The following is a 24,608-nucleotide window of genomic DNA, read 5'->3' as shown; positions in this document are numbered from 1 at the left end:
AGTGAACAACACACCTGCTCTATGGAGGTGCAGCCCGGTGCTGCGGACGCCCAGTGGGGATTGGAAGCTCTTCATAGGACTGACAAAGCTTTTGTTCATCCTTTCAACGGAGCCTGAGCGTAAACCAGCCCCTTTCTAGGTGCAGGGAGTAGGAGGGCAATGAAGGCAGATGCCCGTGTGATTGGTTGCAGGGAAGAGGCTTTCCTTGGAGAAGGCTGTGGCATTCTCTGGAATGTGTGCTTTTGGCTGGTGGGATTGCTAGGGAAACCTTGTGCTGCTACACAGGACACCGTTCAGGCCTCCAACAGAAACCTGTGCAGCCTCTGAGCAGGTGCCCTTTCAGCCCCTGGGCAGGGAGGAGGAAATACCGGGCGACCTGCTGAGACTGGGCACTGGAGGGCTTTGTGTGCTTCTCTTTCCCTTCAATAACTGGAGTTTCAGGCTACAGAGTCGGTCCACGCTTGTTATACGCCAGACACTTCTAGGTCAGGTTCCACCTCCACCACTTCCTGTGACACTGGGCACAGTGGGGAACAGGTGGGATGAAATGTGAGGGCCAGAGAGTTGGGAAGCATTGCAACAAGCAAAAAAACGGGAGGGTGAGGGAAGCCAAAAGCCTCAGCTGCCAGTCTCCCCAGCAGTCCCCATCCAAGCACCATCGAGGCCCGACTCCGCTTGGCTTCTAAGCTGAAGCATCCTTGAGCTACCATGACACCCAGCGGCTGCTGGGACAGACCCCCTCAGGGATGCCCCAGGATATGGAGGGGGCACAAGCATGTGGGAGTAGGAAAGTGACAGCCCGAGTGTCAGGAGAAGGTTGGAAATCTTTGCAACAAGCAGGGGAAATTGGGAGAAAAACTGGAAGTGAAAAGCCTCTAGCCCCTGTCTCCCTAGGCAGTCCCCCATCCAAGCCCAAGCTGGGATGTATCCTGCTTAGCTTCTGGGCTGAGGCACCCACAGGCTGCAGTGGCTATCGGCTACTTCAGAGGCAGGCCCATTCAGGGAGGTCCTGGGCCATCGCTTGGGTGCAGGCAGGCTGAAAAGGGCTGGCCACAGTCAGGGGGTATTTGGGAAGGGTGGCCACATTTGAGGGAAGGAGGGAAAGGAGCCAGAAGTCAAAATCCTCTAGCCCCCTATACCCTCTGGCCATCCTCCATTTAAGCCCCAGACAGGGCCAACCCTGCTTAGCTCCCAGGAGGTTATTGTGCCCTCAGAAAGCTACGGCACCAGGGATCTTACAGGGAGGAAATCTTACAGGGAGGTCCAGGCCACAACAGGCTTGCAGGCTGATGGAATATGGGGCCAGAGTCAGGGGGCAGTTGAGAAGCATCTGGACAAGTGGGGGAAAGAGAAAATGGTGTGGGAAGGAAAGAGCCTCCAGCCCCTGGTCACCCCAAGGGGCCCCCCATCCAAGCCACAGCCAGGCTCAACCATGCTTAGCTTTCACACTGGGGCACATTCAGGGTGCTATGGCACCTGAGGACTGCTGGGAGGACCTTCAGAAGAACGTCCTGGGCTGCCAAGGGGTGCAAGCTGGCGGAAAAGGTGGAGCCAGTGAGTCAGAGGGTGGTTGGGACAAGTGGGGCAACCTGTAAGAAACGAGGAAGGCAAACGTCTCCAGCTGCTGGTCTCCCCGGGTGGTCCCCCATCCAAGCGCCAGCCAAGCAAGACCCTGTGTAGCTTCCGGGATGTGGCACCCTAGGGCTGCTACGGTGCCTTGGGACTGCCCATACAAACCCAAATGGGGAAGTGCTGGGACAAGGCGTGGGTCTAGGCAAGTGGGAAAAAAAGATGCAGATTCGGGTGCGGTTGGGAAGCCCTGGGACTAGTGGGAGAAAGCTTGTTGATGTTTAAAAGAAAATGCCTCCAGCACCTGCCTTTCCAGGCAGTCCCCATCCAAGCCCTGCCAGGCCTGACCCTGCTTAGCTTCTGGGCTGTGGTGCCCTAGGGCTACTATGGCACCTAGGGGCTGCTGAGACAAACCCACCTGGGGAGGTCCAAGGTCTTGGTGTGGGTGTAGGCAAGAGGGAAAGTGTTGGGACAAGAGGGAAAAGCTTGACGAAGATGAAAAGGCAAAAGCCTCCAGCCCCCAGTGTTTCCAGGCGGTCCCCCATCCAAGTCCCTGCCAGGCTGGTCCTTGCTTAGCTTCATGGCCCCCACCTGCCGGTGTTTTCACTGCAGCCTGGTACCTCTTTGTAGTGGTTTATACTGGCAGGCTCCGTGGGCCCCTGCAGCCTGAGGGTGGCTCATCCTGGAAGCTGAGCAGGGTTTGGCTTAACTGAAGCTTGGATGGGGAACCACCTGGGGAGATCAGGGCTGGAGGCTTTTGGCTTCCCGTTCTTTTCCCACTTTCCTCCTCTTATTGAAACACTCCTTAACCACCCCTGGACTCTCTGGACACCATATCACGCCCAACGCATACTCAGACCTCCCCGTGGGAGTCCATCCCAGCTGACTCCAGTTGGCATAGCAGCCTGAGGGTGCCCCAGCATGCAAGCTGAGCAGAGTAGGGCATGAGGGACCACCTTGGGAGTCCGGTGGCTGGAGACTTTTGGACTCCTGCTAACTTCCTGCATTCCTTCACTTTTGACAACGGTTTCCAACTGCCCTCTGACTCCCTAATCTCCCATTTCCTCCCGCCAGTGCCCCCACCTTGAACTGCAACTTCTCCGTGGGGAGTTGTTCCAGCAGCCTCCCATCACCATAGTACACTGAGGACCCCCAGCCCAGGAGCTAAGCAGGGTTGGGCCTAACAGACGCTTGGATGGGGTACCACGTGGAATGACCAGCCTTCGAGCTTTTTGGCTTCCTGCTCTTTTCGACCTTTTCCCCCTTGTAGCAACATTTCTCAACCACACCCTGACCTTCAGACTGCTGTGGTTTGCAGAAGCTGCATAGATGAAGCCCCATAGGCAGGTGCCTGGCCACAGGTGGGGGGCAGGTTAGCTGGAAAAGAAATGCCAGAGAGTTAGCAAGTGGTTGGGAAGTGTCGTGACAAGCAAAAAAAACCTAACGGGAGTGGGAAGCCAAAAGCCTCTAGACCACAGTCTCCCCAAGTAGTCCCCGGTCCAAGCCCCACCAAAGCTCTGCCCTGCTTAGCTTCGATGTTGGGGCACCCTCAGGCTGCTATGAAGCCCAAGGGCTGCTATCATGGTCCTCCTCAGGGACACTTCACAACAGTGGGCACAGGAGTGTGTGGAAGTCAATTAGGAAAAGCCAGAGAATCATTGGGCTGTTGGAATGCTTTGTGACAAGCAGGAAAAATAGGAAAAGAGTAAGAAGCCAAAAGCAACCAGCCCCCATTTCCTTGGGCAGTCCCCAATCCTAGCCCAAGCCAGGCTCCACCCCTCTTAGCTTCAGTGAAATTTGGTGCCTTCGAAGAGGTGAGGTCCCAGGCCAGAGCAGGGGTGCAGGCAGGTGCAAAAGGGCTGGCCAAAGAGTTGGGGGCAGATAGAAAGAGTTGCCACAATTGGAGGAAAGCAGTAAGGAGGCAAGAAGCCGCAAGTCTCCAGCCCCTGTCCCTCCAGGTGTTCCCCCATGCAAGCCCTAGCCAAGCCTGACCCTGCTTAGCTCCCGGGCTGGGGCACTCTCAGCGTGCTTTGGTGCCTCTCTACCTGTTAAATACAAACTCCCTGTTCCCTCCTCTGCCAGCCCCTGGCAACCACCACTCTACTTTCTGTCTTTACCATTTTGACTATTATTTTGTTTTTGCTTTTGTTTTGAGACGAAGTCTTGTTCTGTCACCCAGGCTGGAGTACAGTGGCTCACTGCAACCTCTGCCTCCTGGGTTCAAGTGATTCTCATGCCTCAGCCTCCCAAGTAGCTGGGATTACAGGCATGTGCCATTATGCCCGGCTAATTTTTGTATTTTTAGTAGAGATGTGGTTTCAGCATGTTGGTCAGGCTGGTCTTGAACTCCTGACACGGCCGGACAAGGTGGCTCACACCTGTAATCTCAGCACTTTGGGAGGCCAAGATGGCAGATCACAAGGTCAGGAGTTTGAGACCAGCCTGGGCAACATGGTGAAACCCTGTCTTCACTAAAAATACAAACATTAGCCACGCACTGTGGCGGGTGCCTGTAATCCCAGCTACTCGGGACGCTGAGGCAGGAGAATTGTTTGAGCCTGGGGGGCGGAGACTGAAGTGACCCCAGATCTGCAACCTCCTCCTCGGGTTCGAGCGGTTCTCCTGCCCCAGCCCCTCCAGTAGCTGGGATTACAGACGGGCGCCACCACGCCCGGTTAATTTTTGTATTTTTAGTAGAGACGAGGTTTCAGCATGATGGCCAGGTGGCTGGGATTCCCCCGCCTCGCCCCAGATCCCCGGGAGAGGCCAGCAAGGCCCTCCCGTGGGTGTCACAGAGACAGATGCGATGCGGGCCCCTCCAGGCGCTGACCTAGGATGAAGTTGAGGTGCGGCAGCGCTGGACCCCAGGGCCCCTGCCTGCCTCCTGGGGAGCCGGGTGACCCAGGCAGCCCCGGTGAGGCCCCCGGGCTCCCACAGGACGGATGCGGACAGGGAGGCCGGGGAGGCCTCCCTGCTGGACTGTCCCTCCAGCCCCCCAGGCAAAGGGAGCCGATCTCGGGACTGGGGTCACAGGGCTCCACTCCTGTGATCTCTAGGGCCCTAGAGCCGGAGGGAGAGACGGGGCGGGGGGCCTTTCGTCCACCGCTGGGGCTGGGCATAGGCTCAGCCTGTGCCGCAACGCGAAGCTGCTTCTGCGCAGTCCTAGCCGCGGCCCCTTTAAGAAGGGGTGGTGCTTCAGCCAGTCGCTAAGGACGCTGCCGGCGTGCGCGCCTCTACGGAAGCCGAGACGGCGCTTTCCGCGGGGCTCCGGCAGAAGCCGCGGCGTGGTTGAAGCGAACGGAAGCTGCTGCGATGTGGTCGGAGCGAGCGAAAGCGGCGGCCAGAGTCTGGGGCGTAGTCCTAGTGGGCAGAAGCGCAGTCGACGTCGCAGCGAGCAGAAGCGACCGCGCTGTCCCAGCCGGCAAAAGCGGAGGCCGCGTCCCAGCGAACCGAAGTGGCGGCGTCCAGAAGCGGCGAGCTTCGGAGAAGCCGTGGTGGCTTCCATGTGATGGAGGAGCAGGAGGGACGCTTCCGCGGTAAGTGGCGGGGCATGGACCCCCCCGGGAACCCTCCGGGCCTCCCTGCTCCTTCCCCACCGCTCGCTTTTGGGCCCTGACTCCTTGTGGGCATCTGGGCCCCAGTAGTCTGCGTGGCGGTGGTTGTGGGGTCCTGGCCCAGCGTGCGCACCCTGGCCGGGAACGGTGTGCGACCCGCGTCCAGCCTATAGGAGCACCTGGCCCAGAGGCCGCGGTGAAGCGCGGGACCTGGGACCCTCCGAGCCCCTGGCCCTCTGAGCTGAGGTCCAGGGTTATTTTGGTGTTTCAGGACCTTAAGAGAGAGACCTCGCTAGAACCCAATAGGACAGGTGACATTTGTAGTGTGAATTCTTTGAGGAGTCTCCAGGTATTTCGCTGTTTTCCGTAGTGTCTATTCTGATTTTCATTTACAGTGTATGAGTTCCCTTTTTTCCAAAACCATACCCGTGTTCCTTTTCTTTTTTTTTTTTTTTCCCTTTGGAGACAATCTCGTTCTGCCCCGGTCGGAGTGCAGTGGTGCCATCTGGCCTCACTGCAACGTGCGCTCCCAGGTTCAAGCAATTTTCCTGTCTCAGCCTCCTGAGTAGCTGGGACTACAGGGGCCCGCCACCACGCCAGGCTAATTTTTGTATCAGTAGTAAAGACGGGGTTTCTCCATATTGATCAGGCTGGTCTCCAACTCTTGACCTCAGGTGATCTGCTGCTTCAGACTCCCAAAAGTTCTGGGATTACTGGCGTAAGCCACTGAGCCTGGCCTCTCCTATTTTTGAGAAACTTTCTAGGGATATTTAATAAGTGTGAGATTATCTGTGTGTGGGTTTCAATTAAACCACACACAGTTAATTAACTTTGTTGGATAGTTAATTTTGAGGACCTTTTATCTGTTGTTCGATTTTCTGTCGCAGAATTGTCTGTTCAGGTCCTTTGCGAAATATTAGATTCTTTTGCTACTTTGTAGTGTTTTTTTGTGTACACCTTAGATGACAGCTCATGAATTACATGATTACCTGAAATTTTTGCCTAATCTATAGGATGCTTTTTTAATTTGGAAGGTAGTTTCTTTGCCGTGCAGAAACTTTTCAGGTTGATGTAGTCCATGTTTATTTTTGCGTTTTATGCATGTAATTCTGGTCACCCATATAAGAAAATACTTATCAGTGACAAAGCATTTAATTGTCAAGGAGGTTTCTCTTCCAGGGTGTTTGTTTCTTTCTCTCTTTGCAAAGGTGAGCAGAGAGTCAAGTGACCCAGAATATATGCTCAACCTGTGTTTTAGTTAAAAACATTTTGTGGTTTATGGTCTTTTTTTTCTGGTCTTTTGGCGTTTTTTTTTTTTTTTTTTTTTTTTTTTTAGTAGAGACAGTTTCACCATGTTGGCCAGGATGGTCTTGATCTCCTGATCTTCTGATCCGCCCGCTTCGGCTTCCCAATCTTTCTCTTATTTATTTTGAGATGGAGTCTGCCTCTGTCAGATCTTGGCTTACCGAAGTCCTCTCAGGATCAAGTGATTCTCCGGCTTCAGGCTCCCAAGTAGCTGGGACTACAGGTGCATGCCACCATACCCAGCTAATTTTTGTACTTTTAGTAGAGATGGGGTTTTACCATGTTGGCCACCTGGTCTTGAACTCCTGACCTCAAGCATACGCCCGCCTCCTCAGCCTCCCAAAGTGCTGGAATTACAGGCTTGAGCTACTGTGCCCTTCTTAAATTACACTGCTTTCTGTTGGAGTCCAGAGACTAAGTTTGATACCTCCCATTACTGGGCACCTTTGTACATCTATCTGTTCATTTAATTCAAATAGTTACTGAGAACCTACCAGGAACCAAGCTCTGTTCTAGGGACTGGAGATATGGAGGTAAACAAAACAGACATCCCAGTGAGAGGAGTAAAATCTAAAGAAAATCAGTTAAGTAAAATATATAATATGGACTGTGCATGGTGAGGCAGGTGGATCACAAGGTCAGGCGTTCAAGACCAGCCTGGCCAAGAGACCAGCCTGGCCAATATGCTGAAACCTTGTCTCTAAATTTTGTGAAAATACAAAATTTAGCCCGGTGTGGTGATGGGCACCTGTAATCCCAGCTTCTCGGGAGGCTGAGGCAGGAGAACTGCTTGAACCTGGGATGCGGGGGTTGCAGTGAGCTGAGATCACGCCACTGCACTCCAGCCTAGGCAACATAGTGAGACTCCATCTCAAAAAAAAAAGACAAAAACAAAATTAGCCGGGCGTGGTGACAGACACCTGTAATCCTAGCTACTTGGGAGGTTGAGGCAGGAGAATCACTTGAACCCAGGAGTCACAGGTTGCAGTGATCCAAGATGATGCCATTGCACTCCAGCCTGGGGGACAAGAGCAAAAACTTTGTCTCAAAAACAAACAGGCTGGGCGCAGTTTCTTAAGCCTGTAATCTCAGCACTTTGGGAGGTCAAGGCGAGCAGATCACCTGAGGTCCAGAGTTCAAGACCAGTCTGACCAACATGGAGAAACTGTCTCTACTAAAAATACAAAATTAGCCGGGCATGGTGACAGGTGCCTGTAATCCCAGCTACTCGGGAGGCTGAGGTAGGAGAATCGCTTGAACCCAGGAGGCAGAGGTTGTGGTGAGCTGAGATCGTGCCATTGCACTCCAGCCTGGGCAACAAGAGCAAAACGCCATCTCAAAAATAAGTAAGTAAGTAAATAAATAACAAAAACTGGCTGGGTGTAGTGGTGCATGCCTGTAGTCCCAGATAATTGGGTGTCTGAGGTGGGAGGATCACTTGAACCCAGGAGGCAGAGGTTGCAGTGAGCTGTGATTGTGCCACTGCCCTCCAGCACCCTGGGTGACAGAGACAGACCCTGTCTCCAGATATTAGGTTGGCACAGAAGTAGTTGCAGTTTTTGCCACTGAAAGTAATGGCTTTGAAAGTAGTGGCAAGTCGGGCGTGGTGGCTCACGCCTGTAATCCCAGCACTTTGGGAGGCCGAGGCAGGTGGATCCCAAGGTCAAGAGACTGATACCATCCTGGCCAACATGGTGAAAACCCCTCTCTACTAAAAATACAAAAATTAACTGGACATGGTGGCACATGCCTGTAGTTCCAGCTACTCAGGAGGCTGAAGCAGGAAAATAACTGGAACCTGGGAGGCCGAGGTTGCAATAAGCCGAGATTGCTTTACTACACTCCAGCCTGGGTGACAGAGCGAGATTCCGTCTCAAAAAAAAAAAAGAAAAAAGAAAAAAGAAAATAATGGCGAAAAAAGCAATTACATTTGTGCCAATCTAACAGATACATAGATATGTAGATAATATGATCAATGATGATTAGTGAGAGTGAAAAAGAAAACAGAAAAGTGAACAAGGGTCTGGGTGCAGGGGTTCACGCCTGTAATTCCAGCACTTTGGGAGGCTGAGGTGGGCAGATCACCTGAGGCCAGTAGTTTGAAACCAGCCTGGCCAACATGGTAAAACCCCACTTCTACTAAAAACACACACAAAAAATTAGCCTGGCATGGTGATGCATGTCTGTGGTCCCATCCGCTCAGGAGGCTAAGGGGGAAGGATCCTTTGAACCCCGGAGGCAGAGGTGGCAGTGAGCCGAGATCATGCCATTGCACTCTCTAGCCCCCCACCAAAAAAAAAAAAGAACAAGGAACATAAGATGATAAGTGTGGTCTCCAAGTCTTGTTTCATCTTCCTGTGTCCATTATTTTTTCCACTGTACAAGTGAGAAGGAGGTTCAGAGAGGTGGAGTAACTTTCCCAGGGACTCACAGTGTCAGCTGAGTAGGCTGAGGTGTCAGCGTCCTGGAGGCACCCATCCTGCAATCGCTCTTGGCTGTGTTTCTACCCAGCGCCTAGGATGGAGGTGGAAACACCAAGAGCATCAAACTTGCTCCTAAGGGCTTAAGACCTGGCAAGCAGGTAGGTCAACCCCTGTGATCAGAGGCCACCAAAAGCCCTTGCAATGCATCCATGAGGTGTCCAGGGCAGATGCTGAGGAATCACTATGGGAAAAGCAGGTGCAGAGGCTGGAGTGGAGGCTCAGGCTGATGAATCAATTCCAGAGATCAGGAGCAGAAGGCAAAGGCTTCCTAGGATTTTCTGAGACTGTTGGTAGCTCCCAGGCCCACGAGTCCTGGCTCTACTCCCATTGTGGGTTCTGCTTCCTGCCCCCTTCAGCTCTCTTGTCTCCAGCCCCTACGCCTTCAGGCAGGGAAACCCAACGAGGGAAGTTGCCTAGTAATTAGCCGCAGCCTGGCACTGAGGAAGTGACTCTCACATGCAAACAGAGGCCCCCCTCCTCCACCCGGCCTCAGGAGCTTGAGGTGCCTCCCAGACTGCTGGGTCGTGCCAGTGGAGGACGCAGGGGAAATGTATTCAGGCATTAGCTGCCTGAAGGCTGGTCCCCATGACTCAGTTTCTGTGCAGCAGATGTCATGAACAAGGGCGGCAGTGTGGAACAGGGTGGGTGAGAGTCTGGACTTTGGAGCCAGAAAGACGTTCCCTGCCTTCCCCAAGCACACCAACATACTTTTTACACCTCTAAGAACCTAGTGCAGCCTCCCAGGTTCAAGCATTTCTCCTGTTTCAGCCTCCCAGGTAGCTGGAACTACAAGCACATGGGCTATGCCTGGCTAATTTTTTGTATTTATTTATTTATTTTGAGACGGAGTTTCGCTCTTGTTACCCAGTCTGGAGTGCAATGGCGCGATCTCGGCTCACCACAACCTCCGCCTCCATGCACACGCCACCATGCCCAGCTAATTTTTTGTATTTTTAGTAGAGACGGGGTGTCACCATGTTGACCAGGATGGTCTTGATCTCTTGACCTCGTGATCCACCCACCTCGGCCTCCCAAAGTGCTGGGATTACAGGCGTGAGCCACCGCTCCCAGCCAACTTTTTCTTTTAAGTGAGTGGTGTTAGACTGTGGACACCTGAGTATTTTATTATTGTTGTGAGAGGTGTTCTGAATGAGAAAGAGTTTTGCGTGAGAGTAGAGGTGAACTCACCTGCTCTCAATTTGTAAGGGAGCCAGCTCAGAATTTTGTCTCTTCAGGCTGGGCATAAGAGCCAGTCTTCATTAGAGAGCATCTCAGCCTCACCAGGGGGAACATCCTACTCTCTGCCATAAATAGGTGCTGAGGGAGAGAGGAGGGTGTCCTATCAAGGTTTCTGTGTTTTGTTTTGTTTTGTTTTGTACAGATGGGGTTTCACTATGTTGCCCAGATTGGTCTCTAACTCCTGGGCTCAAGAAACCCACCTGCCTTGACCTCCCAAAATGTTGGGATTATAGTTATGAGCCACAGTGCCTGCCTAAGGTTGCTCTGTGTGTGAATCAAAGAGGCACTCGATAAATCATTGTGAGATTAATGAATATCATTTCAAGGAGGGTTAGAAGCCACAGGCGCCATCTGTAAAGGGTGGTAGAATTTGGTTATCCAGGAAAAGAGAAATTTTCAGCAGTTATACTGAGATTTCCAGAGGGTGAGTAAGAAATATTTAATAAATGTAAAAGGTCACAATGGTTGTTAAAGATGTAAATAATATATAAATATAACCCTCTTAAAATTTTCTTTCCTCCTGAGAGGGGATCAAAGATAATGGTTTGCCATGCCATTCCAAGCTTTTCTTTTTTTTTTGAGACAGTCTCTCTCTGTTGCCTAGGCTGGAGTACAACGGCACAATCTCGGCTCACTGCAACCTCCACCTACATGGTTCAAGCAATTCTCCTGCCTCAGCCTCCCAAGTAGCTGGGATTACAGGTGCCTGCCACCATGCCCAGCTAAATTTTGAATTTTTAGTAGAGACGGGGTTTCATCATGTTGGCCAGGCTGGTCTAGAACTCCTGACTTTAGGTGATCCACCCACCTCAGCCTCCCAAAGTGCTGGGATTACAAGTGTGAGCCACCATGCCCGGCCTTGTGTTCTTTTTTTGAGATGGAGTCTCCCATTGCACAGGCTGGAGTGCAATGGTGAGATCTCTCCTCAGTGCAGAGATCCACCTCCCACCTCCCAGGTTCAAGCAATTCTCCTTCCTCAGCCTCCAAGTAGGTAGGATTACAGGCATCTGCCACCACACCAGGCTAATTTTTGTATTTTTAGTAGAGATGGGTTTTCGTCATGTTTGCCATGCTGGTCTCGAACTCCTGACCTCAGGTAATCCACTCTCCTCTACCTCCCAAGTGCTAGGATTTCAGACATGAGCCAGTGCACCTGACCTTCAAACCTTTTTGAAAGGGGGCACACACATGTGCACAAATATTACTATATATACCTTTTTTTTTTGAGACGGAGTTTTGCTCTTATTACCCAGGCTGGAGTGCAATGGCGCGATCTCGGCTCACCGCATCCTCGCCCCCTGGGTTCAGGCAATTCTCCTGCCTCAGCCTCCTGAGTAGCTGGGGTTACAGGCACGCACCACCATGCACAGCTAATTTTTTGTATTTTTAGTAGAGATGGGGTTTCACCATGTTAGCTAGGGTGGTCTTGAACTCCTGACCTCAAGTGATCCACCCACCTCACTTTTCCAAAGTGGTGGGATTACAGGGGTGAGCCACAGCACCTAGCTGGTGTGTATATTTCTGTGATATAATAATACAAGAAAATACGGCTCATGTCTGTAATCGCAGGACTTTGGGAGACTGAGGCAGGTGGATCACCTAAGCTCAGAAATTTGAGACCAGCCTGGCCAACACAGCGAAACACTGTCTCTACTAAAAATATGAAAATGAGCTGTATGTGGTGGCATGCACCTGTAGTCTCAGAACTCAGGAGGCTAAGGCAGGAGAATCAATTGAACTTTGAAGGTGGAGATTGCAGTGAGCCGAGATCATGTCCCTGCACTCCAGCCTGGGTGACAGAGCGTGACTCCATCTCAAGAAAAGAAAAGAAGGCCTGGCATGGTGGCTCACGCCTGTAATCCTAGCACTTTGGGAGGCCGAGGTGGGTGGATCACCTGAGGTCAGGAGTTCAAGACCAGCTTGGCCATGAGGGTGAAACCCCATCTTTAAAAAATAAAAAAATAAATAAATAAAATAAAAATAAATTAAGCCGGGCGCGGTGGCTCACGCCTGTAATCCCAGCACTTTGGGAGGCTGAGGCAGGTGGATCACGAGATCAAGAGATCGAGACCATCTTGGTCAACATAGTGAAACCCTGTCTCTACTAAAAATACAAAAAATTAGCTGGGCACGGTGGTGCGTGCCTGTAATCCCAGCTACTCAGGAGGCTGAGGCAGGAGAATTGCCTGAACCCAGGAGGTGGAGGTTGCGGTGAGCCGAGATCGTGCCATTGCACTCCAGCCGGGGTAACAAGACTGAAACTCTGTCTCAATAAAATAAAATGAAATGAAAAATTAATATGAAAATAAATAAAATAAAAATATATAAAATATAAAAAATAAAATAAATATATAAAATATAAAATAAAATATAAAAAAAGAAAAGAAAAAAGAAAAAAAGCGGATCACGTTGGCTCATGCCTGTAATCCTTGGCACTTTGGGAGGCCAAGGTGGGCGGATCACGAGGTCAGTTCACGAGCCTGGCCAACATGGTGAAACCCCATCTCTACTAAACATACAAAAATTAGGCAGCCATGGTGGCACACCCCTGTGGTCCCAGCTACTCAGGAGGCTGATGCAGGAGAATGGCTTGAACCCAGGAGGTGGAGATTACAGTGAGTCGAAATCACACCACTGCATCCGAGCCTGGGTGACAGAGCGAGACTCAGTCTCAAAAAAAAAAAAAAAAAAAAAAGTGGAATATTTTATAAATACAATAGAATTTGAAAAATATTTAACTATGCTTAAAAACAGTCTCAGATGCCCAACAGGTAGATTAAGAAAGTCTCTAATATCTCTGTTTACATTCCTTTCCTGAGTGGTCTTTTCCAGCATTATGTGTTAATCATTCCTTGCTTTTATTCCTGTTTTGGGACTTTTGTCCCCCGACCCCCCAAAAAAAGAATGTTTGTAGATACAGATATATCCCTTTTGGTCTACCTAAGTGGTCAGCACGATTTAGTTTTATTTTAGTATTCATGCATCTTGTTTTGTTTTGTTTGTTGTGTTTTGGAGACAGAGTCTCAGGATGTCACCCAGGCTGGAGAGCAGTGGCATGATCTCGGTTCACTGTGATCTCCACCTCCTGGGTTCAAGCCATTCTCCTGCATCAGCCTCCTGAGTAGCTGGGACCACAGGGGTGTGCCACCATGGCTGCCTAATTTTTGTATGTTTAGTAGAGATGGGGTTTCACCATGTTGCCCAGGCTGGTCTTGAACTCCTGAGCTCAGGTGATCTGCCTGCCTCGGTCTCCCAAACTGCTGGGATTACAGGCATGAGCCACTGTGCCTGGCTTCAGTCCCGAGTTTTGAGAATATTCCTATGTCCTTGTGTAAAGCTCCTCTCATTTGCAGTACCTTTGAATCCTTGCCAAAACTATGAGGGAGGGGCTGTCATTCCCCACTTTTATGGCTGAGACTCAAAGAGAGGTCAAGTTGTGTGTCCAAATTTTACGGCTATGAAATAATGATAGTATTTGAACCCAGAGCTTACAGGAATCCAGGGCCCACATGGTTGCCCACTTTGCTAAGCCTCCCTTCAGGGCTGTCCCATGGAAGATGCTAGAGATATTCTTTTTTTTTTTTTTGAAACGGAATCTCCCTGTCGCCCAGGCTTGAGTGCAGAGGTACAATCTTGGCTCACTGCAATGTCTGTCTCCTAGGTTCAAGCAATTCTCCTGCTTCAGCTTCCCAAGTAGCTGGGATTACAGGCATACTACCATGCTAGTCTTTGTATTTTTTTTTTTTTTGAGATGGAGTCTCACTCTGTAGTCAGGCTGGAGTGCTGTGGTGCTGTATCGGCTCCCTGCAACCTCTGCCTCCTGGTTCCCAGTTCAAGCGATTCTCCTGCCTCGGCCTCCCAAGTAGTTGGAATTACAGTCACGTGCCACATTGCCCAGCTAATTTTTGTATTTTTAGTTGAGACAGGGTTTCACCATGTTGGCCAGGCTGATCTTGAACTCCTGATGTCGTGATCTTCCTGCTTCAGCCTCTCAAAGTGCTGGGATTACAAGCATGAGTCACCACACCCAGCCCCCTTTTTTTTAAACGGAGTCTCACTCTCACTCTTACCCCGGCTGGAGTGCAATGACACAATCTCGGCTCATTACAACCTCTGCCTCAAAAGTTCACGCAATTCTCCTGCCTCAGCCTCCCAAGTAGCTGAGATTACCAATGCACACCACCACATCCAGCTAATTTATTTATTTTTTAGAGATGGAGTTTCGCATTTTTTTGAGATGTTACGCAGACTGGAGTGCAATGGCACGATCTCGGCTCACTGCAACCTCCGCCTCCTGGGTTCAAGCAATTCTCCTGCCTCAGCCTCCCGAGTAGCTGGGACTACAGGCGCACACCACCATGCCCAGCTAATTTTTTGTATTTTTTAGTAGAGAAGGGGTTTCAACTTGTGACCAGGATGGTCTCGATCTCTTGACTTTGTGATGCACCCGCCTTGGCCTCCCAAAGTGCTGGGATAATAGGTGTGAGCCACTGCCCCTGGCCTTAATTTTTGTATTTTTAATACAGACGGGGATTTCACCATGTTGGCCAGGCTGGTCTTGAACTCCTGACCTTAGGTGATCCACCTGCCTCAGCCTCCCAAAGTGCTGGGATTACAGACGTGACCCAAGGCGCTCCGCCAATGATTGTATATCGGTACCATTTGTTGCTGTCACTTCTAGCCCCTTGAAATGTAGGTACTGGGGTTAAGGAGCTGAATTTTTTTTTTTTTTTAAAGACGGGGTTTCACCATGTTGGTCAGGCTGGTCTTGAACTCCCAACCTCAGGTGATCTGCCTGCCTTGGCCTCCAAAGTGCCTGGATTATAGGTGTGAGCCACCACGCCCGGCAAGGAGCTGAATTTTACATTTATTTTAATTAAATTGAAGTAGCTGTACGTATGTAGCCTAGTGTATCACATCAGCCAGCGTAGCCTTAGAGTGTTTTCTAGAATTTGTTTTAACTCACTACGAGGCTACATATACCTAAAGGGCTGATTTGATGCAGGCTCCCCCTAATCAACCTTTCACAAACATTTGTGGAATGAGTGAAGGGTCCATGGAGAAAGGGGGCCAAGGACATCAGCAGAGGTTTCCCGGAAGAGGCCATCTGGTTCCAGTGTGAATGCTTGCAGTGTTAGCCCTTCAACCAGTCTCTCTGAGTGCCTGCCAAGAGCATGGCACTGCGTAGACTCCTGGGGATACCAGTTGGATATGAGGTTGTCCCACCTCAGATTTTACAAATAGACTTCTCAAGGACAAATAATTGGTAATAGGGTAGGAATCTGACACGTGGATGAGCACTTTGAGATATATATTCTACTGACAGTCAAGCACAAAGCGCAATCCCATATAGCTCTGTTCGAAATAGAAAAAGCCTGGGGCTGGGTGCGGTGGCTCATACCTGTAATCCCAGCACAGCACTTTAGGAGGCCCAGGCAGGTCGATCACCTGAGGTCAGGAGTTCGAGACCAGCATGACTAACATGGTGAAACCCTATCTCTACTAAAAATACAAAGTTAGCCAGGTATGGTGGCGAATGCCTGTAATCCCAGCTACTCAGGAGGCTGAGGCAGGAGAAGCGCTTGAACCTGGCAGGCAGAGGTTGCAATGAGCCGAGATTATGCCATTGCATTCCAGCCTGGGCAACAAGAGCAAAACTCTGCCTCAAAAACAAAAAACAAACAAGCAAAAAAAAAATAGAAAAAAATTGAATACCATCTAAAAGTTAGGAACTAATTAAATCATTCTTGCACTATTTATCTGCCCAATGAAATGCTATGAAATCATTAAAAAGAAGGCTGGACGCAGCGGCTCACACCTGTAATCCCAGCACTTTGGGAGGCTGAGGCCGGTGGTTCTCCTGAGCTCAGGAGTTTGAGACCAGCCTGATCAACAAGGTAAAACACCATCTCCTAAAAAAAAAAAAGGTAACTATACATGCGGATGTAGAATGATTTCATATCCTTAAATTAAAACAAAACAGGGCCAGGCATGGTGGCTCATGCTTATAATCCTAGCACTTTGGGAGGCCCAGGCAGGAGAATCACTTGAGCTTAGGAGTTGGAGACCAGCCTGGGCAACATGGCAAAACCCTGTCTCTACCAAAATATAAAAATTAGCTGGGCCAGTGGTGCACTCCTGTAAACTCGGCTCAGCTACTTGGGAGGCTAAGGTGGGAGCACTGGTTGAGCCCAGGAGGAGGCTTCAGTGAGCCTAGATTGTGTCGCTGTACTCTAGCCTGGGCGAAGCAAAAACCTGTTTCTTTGTTTCTTTTTTTTTTTTTTTTGAGATGAAGTCTCGCTCTATCGCCCAGCCTGGAGCGTAATGGTGAGATCTCCCATCACTGCAACCTCCGCCTCCCAGATTCAAGCGATCCTCCTGCTTCAACCTCCCCGAGTAGCTGGGATTACAGGCATGCACGACCAAGCCCAGCTAATTTTTTGTATTTTTAGTAAAGATGAGGTTTCACCATAATGGCCAAGCTAGTTTTGAACTCCTGACCTCAAGTAACCCGCCCGCCTCCGCCTCCCAGAGTGCTAGGATTACAGGTGTGAGCCACTGTGCCCCGCCATCACAAGACCCTGTTTCAAAAAAAAAAAAATTCAGGAGCTATGATAATCATATATGAATAGAAGAACTATGAATATGAGAACAACTTCAATTTCTTAAGAGGATTCTGGTTTCTGAGAACTCCATCCAGGGTCCGCCTTTCCTTGAGAAGCAGGTCCCTCATCCTACCCACCCCGGGATATGTCCCAATGGGAGCTGCATCTTCTTTTCTGTATCCTCTCTGTCTTTGGGCACAGAGTTGCTCAATCAACCTTTGATGAATGAAGAATGGATGGGGGTACCTCAGGCAGGATTTGACTGGGCCTTTTTTAAGATTGATGAGGAGGGTCCAGGAAATCACTATTATTGTTTCCAGTACAACTGGCCTGGTGTTTTCCTGCAGGAGAAAGTACATCTCTGGGACAAGCACCTTCACCTTCTCTCTTCCCTCACCTACACTCCACTTCTCTGGGACAATTAGCCAACACTGGGGGCTCCAGGGTCTCGGCCCTTCCCCCTTTGGTCCAAAATAACCTCCTCCCCTACTTTGAGCAAATGGTTGGAATTCTTTCAACTGGAGGACAAAGCCTTTCATCTGCCAATTACCGATAAAGAGAAAATGCAAATATGGGGGGGGAAGGTGATTCATCAAGGACCCAACATTTATTGAGTGGCCACTTAGGACCCGGTGGCAGGGCAGGCATTCTGGGGGAGGCCAAGGGGAACAAATTCCTGGCTGGCTCATTCTTCTGTCACGTTTTGGTTTCCTCTAGGTTTGTAAAGGGAGGGGATTAAATTAGATGACTACCCAGCCCCTTCCCACTCTGACAAGCCAGGAACTCCTCATGAGGTGATATATGGACTTAACTGTTTTTACACTAAGGTGGTTACCTGACGCCAGCTTTTGGGGCCACCATAAGGCCACTTGGGGAGAAAAAAAGGGCCTCAGGGAGAAAAATTAATTAGGTCAAGCATTCCTATTTTTTTTTTTTTTTTTTTGCTTTATTTCACTTAATTCACTTTGCATCACTCTCCAAGCTCATACACTCTGCTTTGAACATGTTTATTTCATTATGGGGCAGTAGTGAGGCTGGTAAGTTACAAAAAAAAAAAAGAGCACGTGATGGCCAAGCCAGGCTCCAGTGTGAGCCCTGGCAGCGGCACATATGAGCTATGTGATCCTGGGTGAGTGGCTTTGCTTTTTTTAGTCCCAATTTCCTCCTTTGCAAAATAGGAACGAACAAGACTATCTCTTAAAGGGTTCTTGTGAGAAAGATAGGAGCAAATGAAATGGTCCACGGGCTGAAGGCGGAACTCCAGCTGAAGGCAGAACTCGTAGCAGTCAAACTAAGGGTTACTGATTGGACGCCACAGAGCCAATGTGGGCGATTTCAGTTTGGAAGCAAATTTTGATGTTTCCCAGCCTCATCCTTGCTTAAAAGATTTTTATAGCTAGTGAACATGAATGAAAACAAACTTCAAAGAGCAGCCTTTGGGGGTGGGTGAGAAAGACTACAAAAAGATAGGACTGGAAACTTCCAAGGTGAGTGAGGGGGAAGCTCTCTTAGGGTGACCAATACGATGCTGATAGTGACATCCTATGTCAGGTGGGGAAGCCCCTCCCCCCCCTACATGTCTATCTGGTAGCTTGGGGACCGTACAGGGGAAGAGCAATCAATCATTCAGAGTCACAATTTCTCTGAGCCTCAGTTGCCCCACCTGCAAAATGACCTGCTCCAACTATCCCACAGTGTTAATGGCAGAAATAAAATGTCAGGCTCAAAGCCTGCTCTCTACAAAGTCCCTTTATACTCGCCCTCTTGCCATGTCATTTTATCATCATCTGTTACCCCCAAGGGCAGGCCTAGCAGGGCACTGCAGCTGGGGCTGGAGGAATGTTTAGGGCCAGATTAGGCTAGTCGACCTGAGCAAATCTAGTCGACCTGACTTGCTTATTATGGGAGCACATCCCAGGACCAGTGCTGGGGTTGTCACAAACACTAATAAGTGGACAGGGACCTAATGACACCCCTGTATGTACGGAGGATGCCGATACCTCTACTAAGAACCCTGTATGATTCACCAAGGGGCACCAGAGTCCCCCTCACCCATCCCAGAGCACCATGCACCTTTCCACCGACTCTTCTATAAACCGCCAGCAAGGGCTTACCCTTCGCGCCTGTGCAGGCTGCGTTAGGAGGCGCCAGATCCGATTCTTTCGGTCTTTCACTCCTGAGTATCTATCTGCTCCCCTCGCCAAGCGCAAGAGCCTTTTAAAAACGTCCAACTTATGTTTCAAGGCTGGTCGCCTCGTAAAGGACTCCACAGAGGCGGGCAGAATGAATGAATGAAAGCCCACGTCATCCGGTCAGCTGCGGTCTGCAAAGGCTCTGGCCTGGCTGTATTTCCTGTACGTGTGTGTGTGTGTGTGTGTGTGTGTGTGTGTGTGTGTCCATATCTTTGAGTGCCGGGAGTTTAAAAGTTAGGCAATCCTTAGAGGTGTGGAGCTGAGCTAATTTTCTTCTGAGCCCCCCCAAATGCCTCCTCCATATGGCAGGTCTGCAAATGGGGGGATCTGCAGAGGATCACCTCCCACGAAAAAGACAAGCAGCAGCAAAACAAAAAAAAAAATTTTATATAGAAAATGCTTTGAATTTGAGTCGGCCACACAGGTAATGTTGGGGGAGGGGTGGATAATATAGGAAGAGGGGTAGCCCTGGGCCTTGGGGGCAGGGACGGAGGTGGGGGGGTCGTTTTTGGCGGTGCCAGGCCCCGGGGGGCTTTCACGCCAGCTTGTTCGTTTCCGTGCCTCCCGCAGACCAGCCATGCAAATCTGCACCTCCCTCCCCGCCCCCTCCTTGTTCCCTCCCTCCCTGCCCCGCCATCTCCGGGATGCGCCCGCGGCCTACAACTCGGCCCTCCAAAAGTCAGCTCTGCACACAACTCCAGGGCGGCGGCGCCTCCGTGCAGAGGCGCACTCGTGACCCAACAAAACAGCGATGCCAGGGCGCTAACGGTGCCCGGTGCCTCCCGGGCTCCCTCCCGCCCCACACCTCCTCGGGCCGCCGCCCCCACTCCCCCAAGTCCTGGCCGAGAGCCCCCCCCAACTCGCCCGGCCTGGAGCTCCGAGCGCGATCGGCAACAATGTTTACGTTCAGGGAATTATGAAGTCTACACCTCCCCGCCCCACAACTGCTGAAAATGGTTTCCTAGGACTTTGCAAACGGATCTGCCTAAGTGTTGGTGCAAAACTTTGTAGATCTCGGCTCTGGCTTGCTTTATTTATTTATTTTTTGGTTTGTTTTCTTTGGTCTTCCCTCCTTCCTCCCTCGGCCAAAATGCAGGGGGCAGGAGTGTTGACAGAGTGTTGACAATTAATTGGTGAACTCTCCTAAAAAAATGGAGGCAGAGAAAGACTCTGGGAGATTGGTATGTAGCTTTTTTTTTTTTTTCCCCAAATCTGTATCTGGCATGTGATAGTTTTTTTTTTTTTTTTTTTTGGTTGTTTCTCGCTGCCTTTCCTTTTCTGTATTTTGCAAGAGGACCGGGAAAAAAAATAATAAATTGCATGCAAAAGGAAGCAAGCTGCTTACTCCAGTCCCTTTTGAGGCTTAGAGTCTCAGACACTTAAGTGGGGAGGTGGTATCGCGGAACGGTGTGGAGGAGGGCTAAGCAGGCTCGGGGTTCCCCCGGAATCTGGGGGGCTGCGGGGCCGGTGCTGGGCGGTGGAGGGAGGAGGCAGGGGGATGCGGGGAGTGCTGGGGGAGTCTCCTTAGGAAGTGAGTGTGCGCGCGCTTGCTTGTGGGGAGATGAGGCAGCTGTTGGTGCGTTTTGGGGTCTCCGATCGGAGCTTTGTGGCGGGCTGTCTGCCTCTCCCCCTCCCAAGCCCCGCTCCTCCTCTCCCCACCTCCTCTTCTTGCACTGGCGGGCGGACGGCAGAGGCGGCTGGGTTCTCAGCCCTTCCATTTCAGCTTTCCAGCTTCCCCGGTAGCTCGAGGGCGGCTCAGCTTTAGAAATGCCGCGGTCCCCGGTTCCGGCTTCCCGGCTCTGGCGCCGGGGCTGCCGGGGCTGCTGTTACCGCCGAGCTGGGCGCCGCAGCGGCTCCTCCTGGGGCCTACATTTGCCCCGCCAGCCCGTGTCCGGGGCCCCCTTCCCGGGTTACATAACCAGGCTCCTGGCCGAGTGGGCAAAGCCCAACACATTTCGGGGGCGGGGGGCAGGGGAGGGCCCCCAGATGTCCCTTCAATGGCTTCCAGAGACACAGGAGGGGAGTGCGCGGTGTAGAGCGCAGCTGGACCCTCGGGGTACGGGCCCCTCTCCTTGTCCTGCTTTTCCGCATCTTTGGCAGTTGCGCAAAGTTGCCTGGGTTGTAATGGTGAGGTGCAGGGGGCGCGCGGCTTTTGCACCTGTTAGTGCTGGGCCCAGCTTTAGAGGCGACCCCTAGCTCCCCCAATAATGTCCCGGGCTCTCTGGTTTGGGTCCTCGCAGCCAGCTGTACCAAGGGGACTTTGTGCACGCCGTGGAGGGCAAAGGTGAGGCGCCCCCTCCCCGGCCGCCCTCTGCGCCGCGGGCGGAGCACACGTGGGGAGGGAGCTGCCGGTGGCTGGGTTCGTATTTCGCGCCCGGGTCCCCCATTCCAGGGGATCCGGTGACGAAAGGAGGCCGAGCAATGGGAGGGGGTGTGGGGTGGGGTGGCGAGAGAGGAGGGCAGGCAGTAAGGGGGTGCCGGGCACGGGCCTAGGCCAGGCCCGCGCCCACCACCAGCCCCAGGGTGGGCAGAGTCAGGGGGTCGGTGGACAGAGGGACCTGAGGATGGACTGGCGGGCCGAGGGAAGGCGGGGGCGTCGCGTCCTCCCCCTCCCCAGCCGGTTGCGCTCCCTGCGCTGCCAGGGGTGCCGTCCCCTGGCTGGAACTGGGTTCGGGGAGCCCCTCCGGCATCGGGTGAGGCCCTCCAGGCCTGAAATCTTCACAACCCGGCACCCGCTCGAGGCCTGCCAGTGAGGAACTGGTGATGGGGGCGAGTCGGATGTTTGGGGTGATGCCCCCTTAGGCCTGGGGTCTGCAGAGCTGCGTTTCCCCGTGGGCTCTGCCAGATTGCACCAGGGACCCCGTGCGCCGCGAAGCTGTTGACCTGAACCCCGACCTGGGCCCGAGCTGTCTTGCGCCACAGCCTTGACAGGTTGAAGCCGGGAGTTGGGGTCAGGGGGTGACTTCCCTTCAGGCTTCTGGGGGAGATCCCTGTCCCCTGGCAGTTTGAAGTGAGGAAATGGGTCTCCTCCCAGGTCTGAGACTGAGAACTGTGTCCCTTGGGGGCCCACCCAATTTACAGCGGAATTTGGGGACGCCTCCAGGGTTTTGGAGTCCTTCTGGGCCTGGGTTTCTTCCTGGCTCTCCTACTACGGGACTGGTGGGGGTCACCCTCCAGATGTTAAGGTGACATCCTCGCTTGCCTCTGAGGCCTCCAGAGCCCTGGCCCTCCCAGCCTGCAGCCAGTGAGGCTCCTGGTTGAGGAACAAGCCTTGCCTGCGCGATTGGGGTTTGGAATGTGCCCTACCTAGCCTTCCCAGGGTGGGCTCATTTTTCCCTCTTAGATCTTGGAATTTTCTTTAAGTTACAAAGTTTCTATTCCCCCGCCCCCCCCCCCCCCCCCCCGCCCACCTCTTGGAAGACCTTGCATCCCTCAGTGAGCGGATAACCCGAATGCCTGCTTCCTTCCTCCAGGTTCTGGTTGAGTGCCTATGGCTCTGAGGTTAGCCCTGAGAAGAGACGGTCCCAGCTTCGAAGTTTCGCGATTTGTCTTTTGTGTCCATCACCTCCCGGGGCGCTGGGCTCTGGTGCTAAGGGGTAGTTGTTGGGGGAGGGAAGAAGAAATTTCTCCCAGCCTGCCTGGTCCTAGAGCAGGGTGCTAGTCACAGCTGATTTAAATTTTCTCTGCATAAATGGAATTTTAATATCCTTTCTTCTCCCATTTTTACTGAGTTGAGTCTTTTGGTGGATCCTACCTGCAAACAATATGCAAACTCTTCCTAGTCATTTGGGAGGAATTCTCAGCCCAGGATTTCAGAGCTTTTTCTCAGGCTCATTTGAGGAAGTTGAAGCTGACCCTGGGGGATGGATGCTTTGGGTGGGTGGGTCTGAGGACCAGTATTCCTGCCCCGGAGAGCTAAAGTGTATCCTTAGATCTGCTGTCCCAGCTTCTTTCAAAGGTGAGGGCCCTGGGCTTTGCTCTTTAATTCAAATCTGGCTTCAAAACTTGAGGGAGGAGCTGAGAAACCGGAGCCCTTAGCCTGGAATCAAAATAGACGCTTCTTAAACTTCTCTTCCTTTAACTCCTTAGGAATCCCCATTCACTGTGAGCCCCTGGGGATCTGAGCTGCTGAGGTCTGGGCTTTTCCGGCTTTGGGTTTTGTTCTGTCTCTCTTCGGAGGGGAGTTGTCTTGGCCTCCTCCTCCCCTGAGGCTGTCCTGTGAACTGTTTTCCTGAGCTAGCAGCTTCAGTGGTCTGAGGCCGCTTCTGTCTCCCTTCTGACGGTGGGTTCGGTCGGTTGGTCAGAGAGGCCTTTTTCCCTTGTGGATTACTTTAGTTACCTGAAGCTTTGGGGTATGTGAAAATTTATCTCAAGCCCCGTCACCTCCATATTCAGGGGTGTATGTTTGGGTCAGATTCACTGGTTTCAGAATTGGGAAAGAAAGGAAATTAGTCAGCGGCCTCCTTTATCCTCCAGGACTTTGGGTAAGGATATGGGGACTGCACTAGAAAACCCCAGACATGGAGCAAACCTGGGAATTTTCCTGGGGTCCTTCTATGCTCCCCTTACGCAGCCTTCCCCCAGGAGCCTCCCTCCCTGTTATCCAGCTGAAGCAAGGACTGTGATGGCTGCAGCAGAATTTCACTCTTAAGACAACAAAGCTGTGCCCAGTTCCCTAGTTATTTTGGCACCAGATACACAGTTTCCAGGGAAACTGGCTTTCCCCCCGTCCCCTTCACTAGGCAGGATATTACAATAAGATTTTCAATGATGCTCAGCTACAATGAGGGCCCTCCTCCCAGCCTCCTCTCTGGGCCTTCAGATCCTTCCAGGTAGCATTCTTCAATTTTGCAGTCCCTTTGCTTTCTGAGCGTGGCTTGGGATGCATGTCTCTGACTGTCCCTCTTTCTCAGCTATGGCTGGGGCTCTTTTTGTGTGAGGCTTTTTGAGTCTTCCTCCTCAACCCTTGCTGGCCTTGGGCTGTTCATCGACAAGTTTGGACCGGTGGGGCATGCAGGGAATGACTGACTGAGTAGGCAGAGGAGCTGATCGTTGGCATGGCTTCTCTTGGGCTTTGCCTAATCCATTTCCCTATCATTTTCCAAGGAGCTTTTGCCGTACAGCTGGTGCCTGCACCTCCTGGACCCCCTGCCCCTTCGTCCATCAGTTTTCTTCCCGTAACCAACAGATCCCGGTTCATTTGCTCCTTTGTGACTTAACCAACTTGTTTTAATTCAAACAGATTTCAACTATGAGTACGTACAGAGAGAAGCTCTCAGGGTTCCCCTGATATTTCGAGAAAAGGATGGACTGGGAATTAAGTAAGTTGCTGAGACTAATCGCTCCTTCCCCCGTCTTCCTCCCTAACATACCTTAGAGCTTGGGATGGATTTCTTCCACCCTCTTCCCACCTCTCATCACTGAGAAGGATCTTTTTCATGATCTGGGAACAGCATCTCCTTGTTCAAGGCCTGACAAAGGGGAAAAGCTCTCCAAAGACTGGTCTTTTGCAGGGACTTTGGGCAGAGAGGACGTAGGGGAATTAAGCAGAGGTTCAGGTTTGAGTTGCCTCTTGGGGTAGGCAAGGGCCTCAGTGCTTCTGGGATGACCTCCCTGAAGGCATCAACGGGTCCTCCTCCCTCCCTCTGGATTTTCTCATTT

General features: G+C 51.6%; 1 protein-coding gene across 17 annotated transcripts in view; it reads left to right on the top strand.

Moving 5' to 3' along the window:
- The first annotated feature begins 4,841 nt into the window (after positions 1 to 4,841).
- Positions 4,842 to 24,608, top strand: part of LOC100387845 (uncharacterized) — a 226,702-nt gene continuing 206,935 nt past the window's right edge. For 15 of the 17 annotated variants that reach the window (XM_078339740.1, XM_078339722.1, XM_078339717.1 and 12 more), the window contains exons 1-2: positions 4,842 to 5,105; positions 24,190 to 24,268. The gene's annotated coding sequence lies outside the window, so the exon portion shown is untranslated. Of the gene's footprint in view, positions 5,106 to 19,893; positions 20,129 to 24,189; positions 24,269 to 24,608 lie in introns of those variants that run through there. The other 2 variants (XM_078339718.1, XM_078339702.1) reach the window with 1 other exon arrangement.

This window comes from Callithrix jacchus, chromosome 1 (assembly GCF_049354715.1).
Source record: "Callithrix jacchus isolate 240 chromosome 1, calJac240_pri, whole genome shotgun sequence".
NCBI classification, from domain to species: Eukaryota; Metazoa; Chordata; class Mammalia; order Primates; family Cebidae; genus Callithrix; species Callithrix jacchus.
Note: the sequence above shows the minus strand (reverse complement) of the source record. Positions and strands in the feature narration are given on the sequence as shown.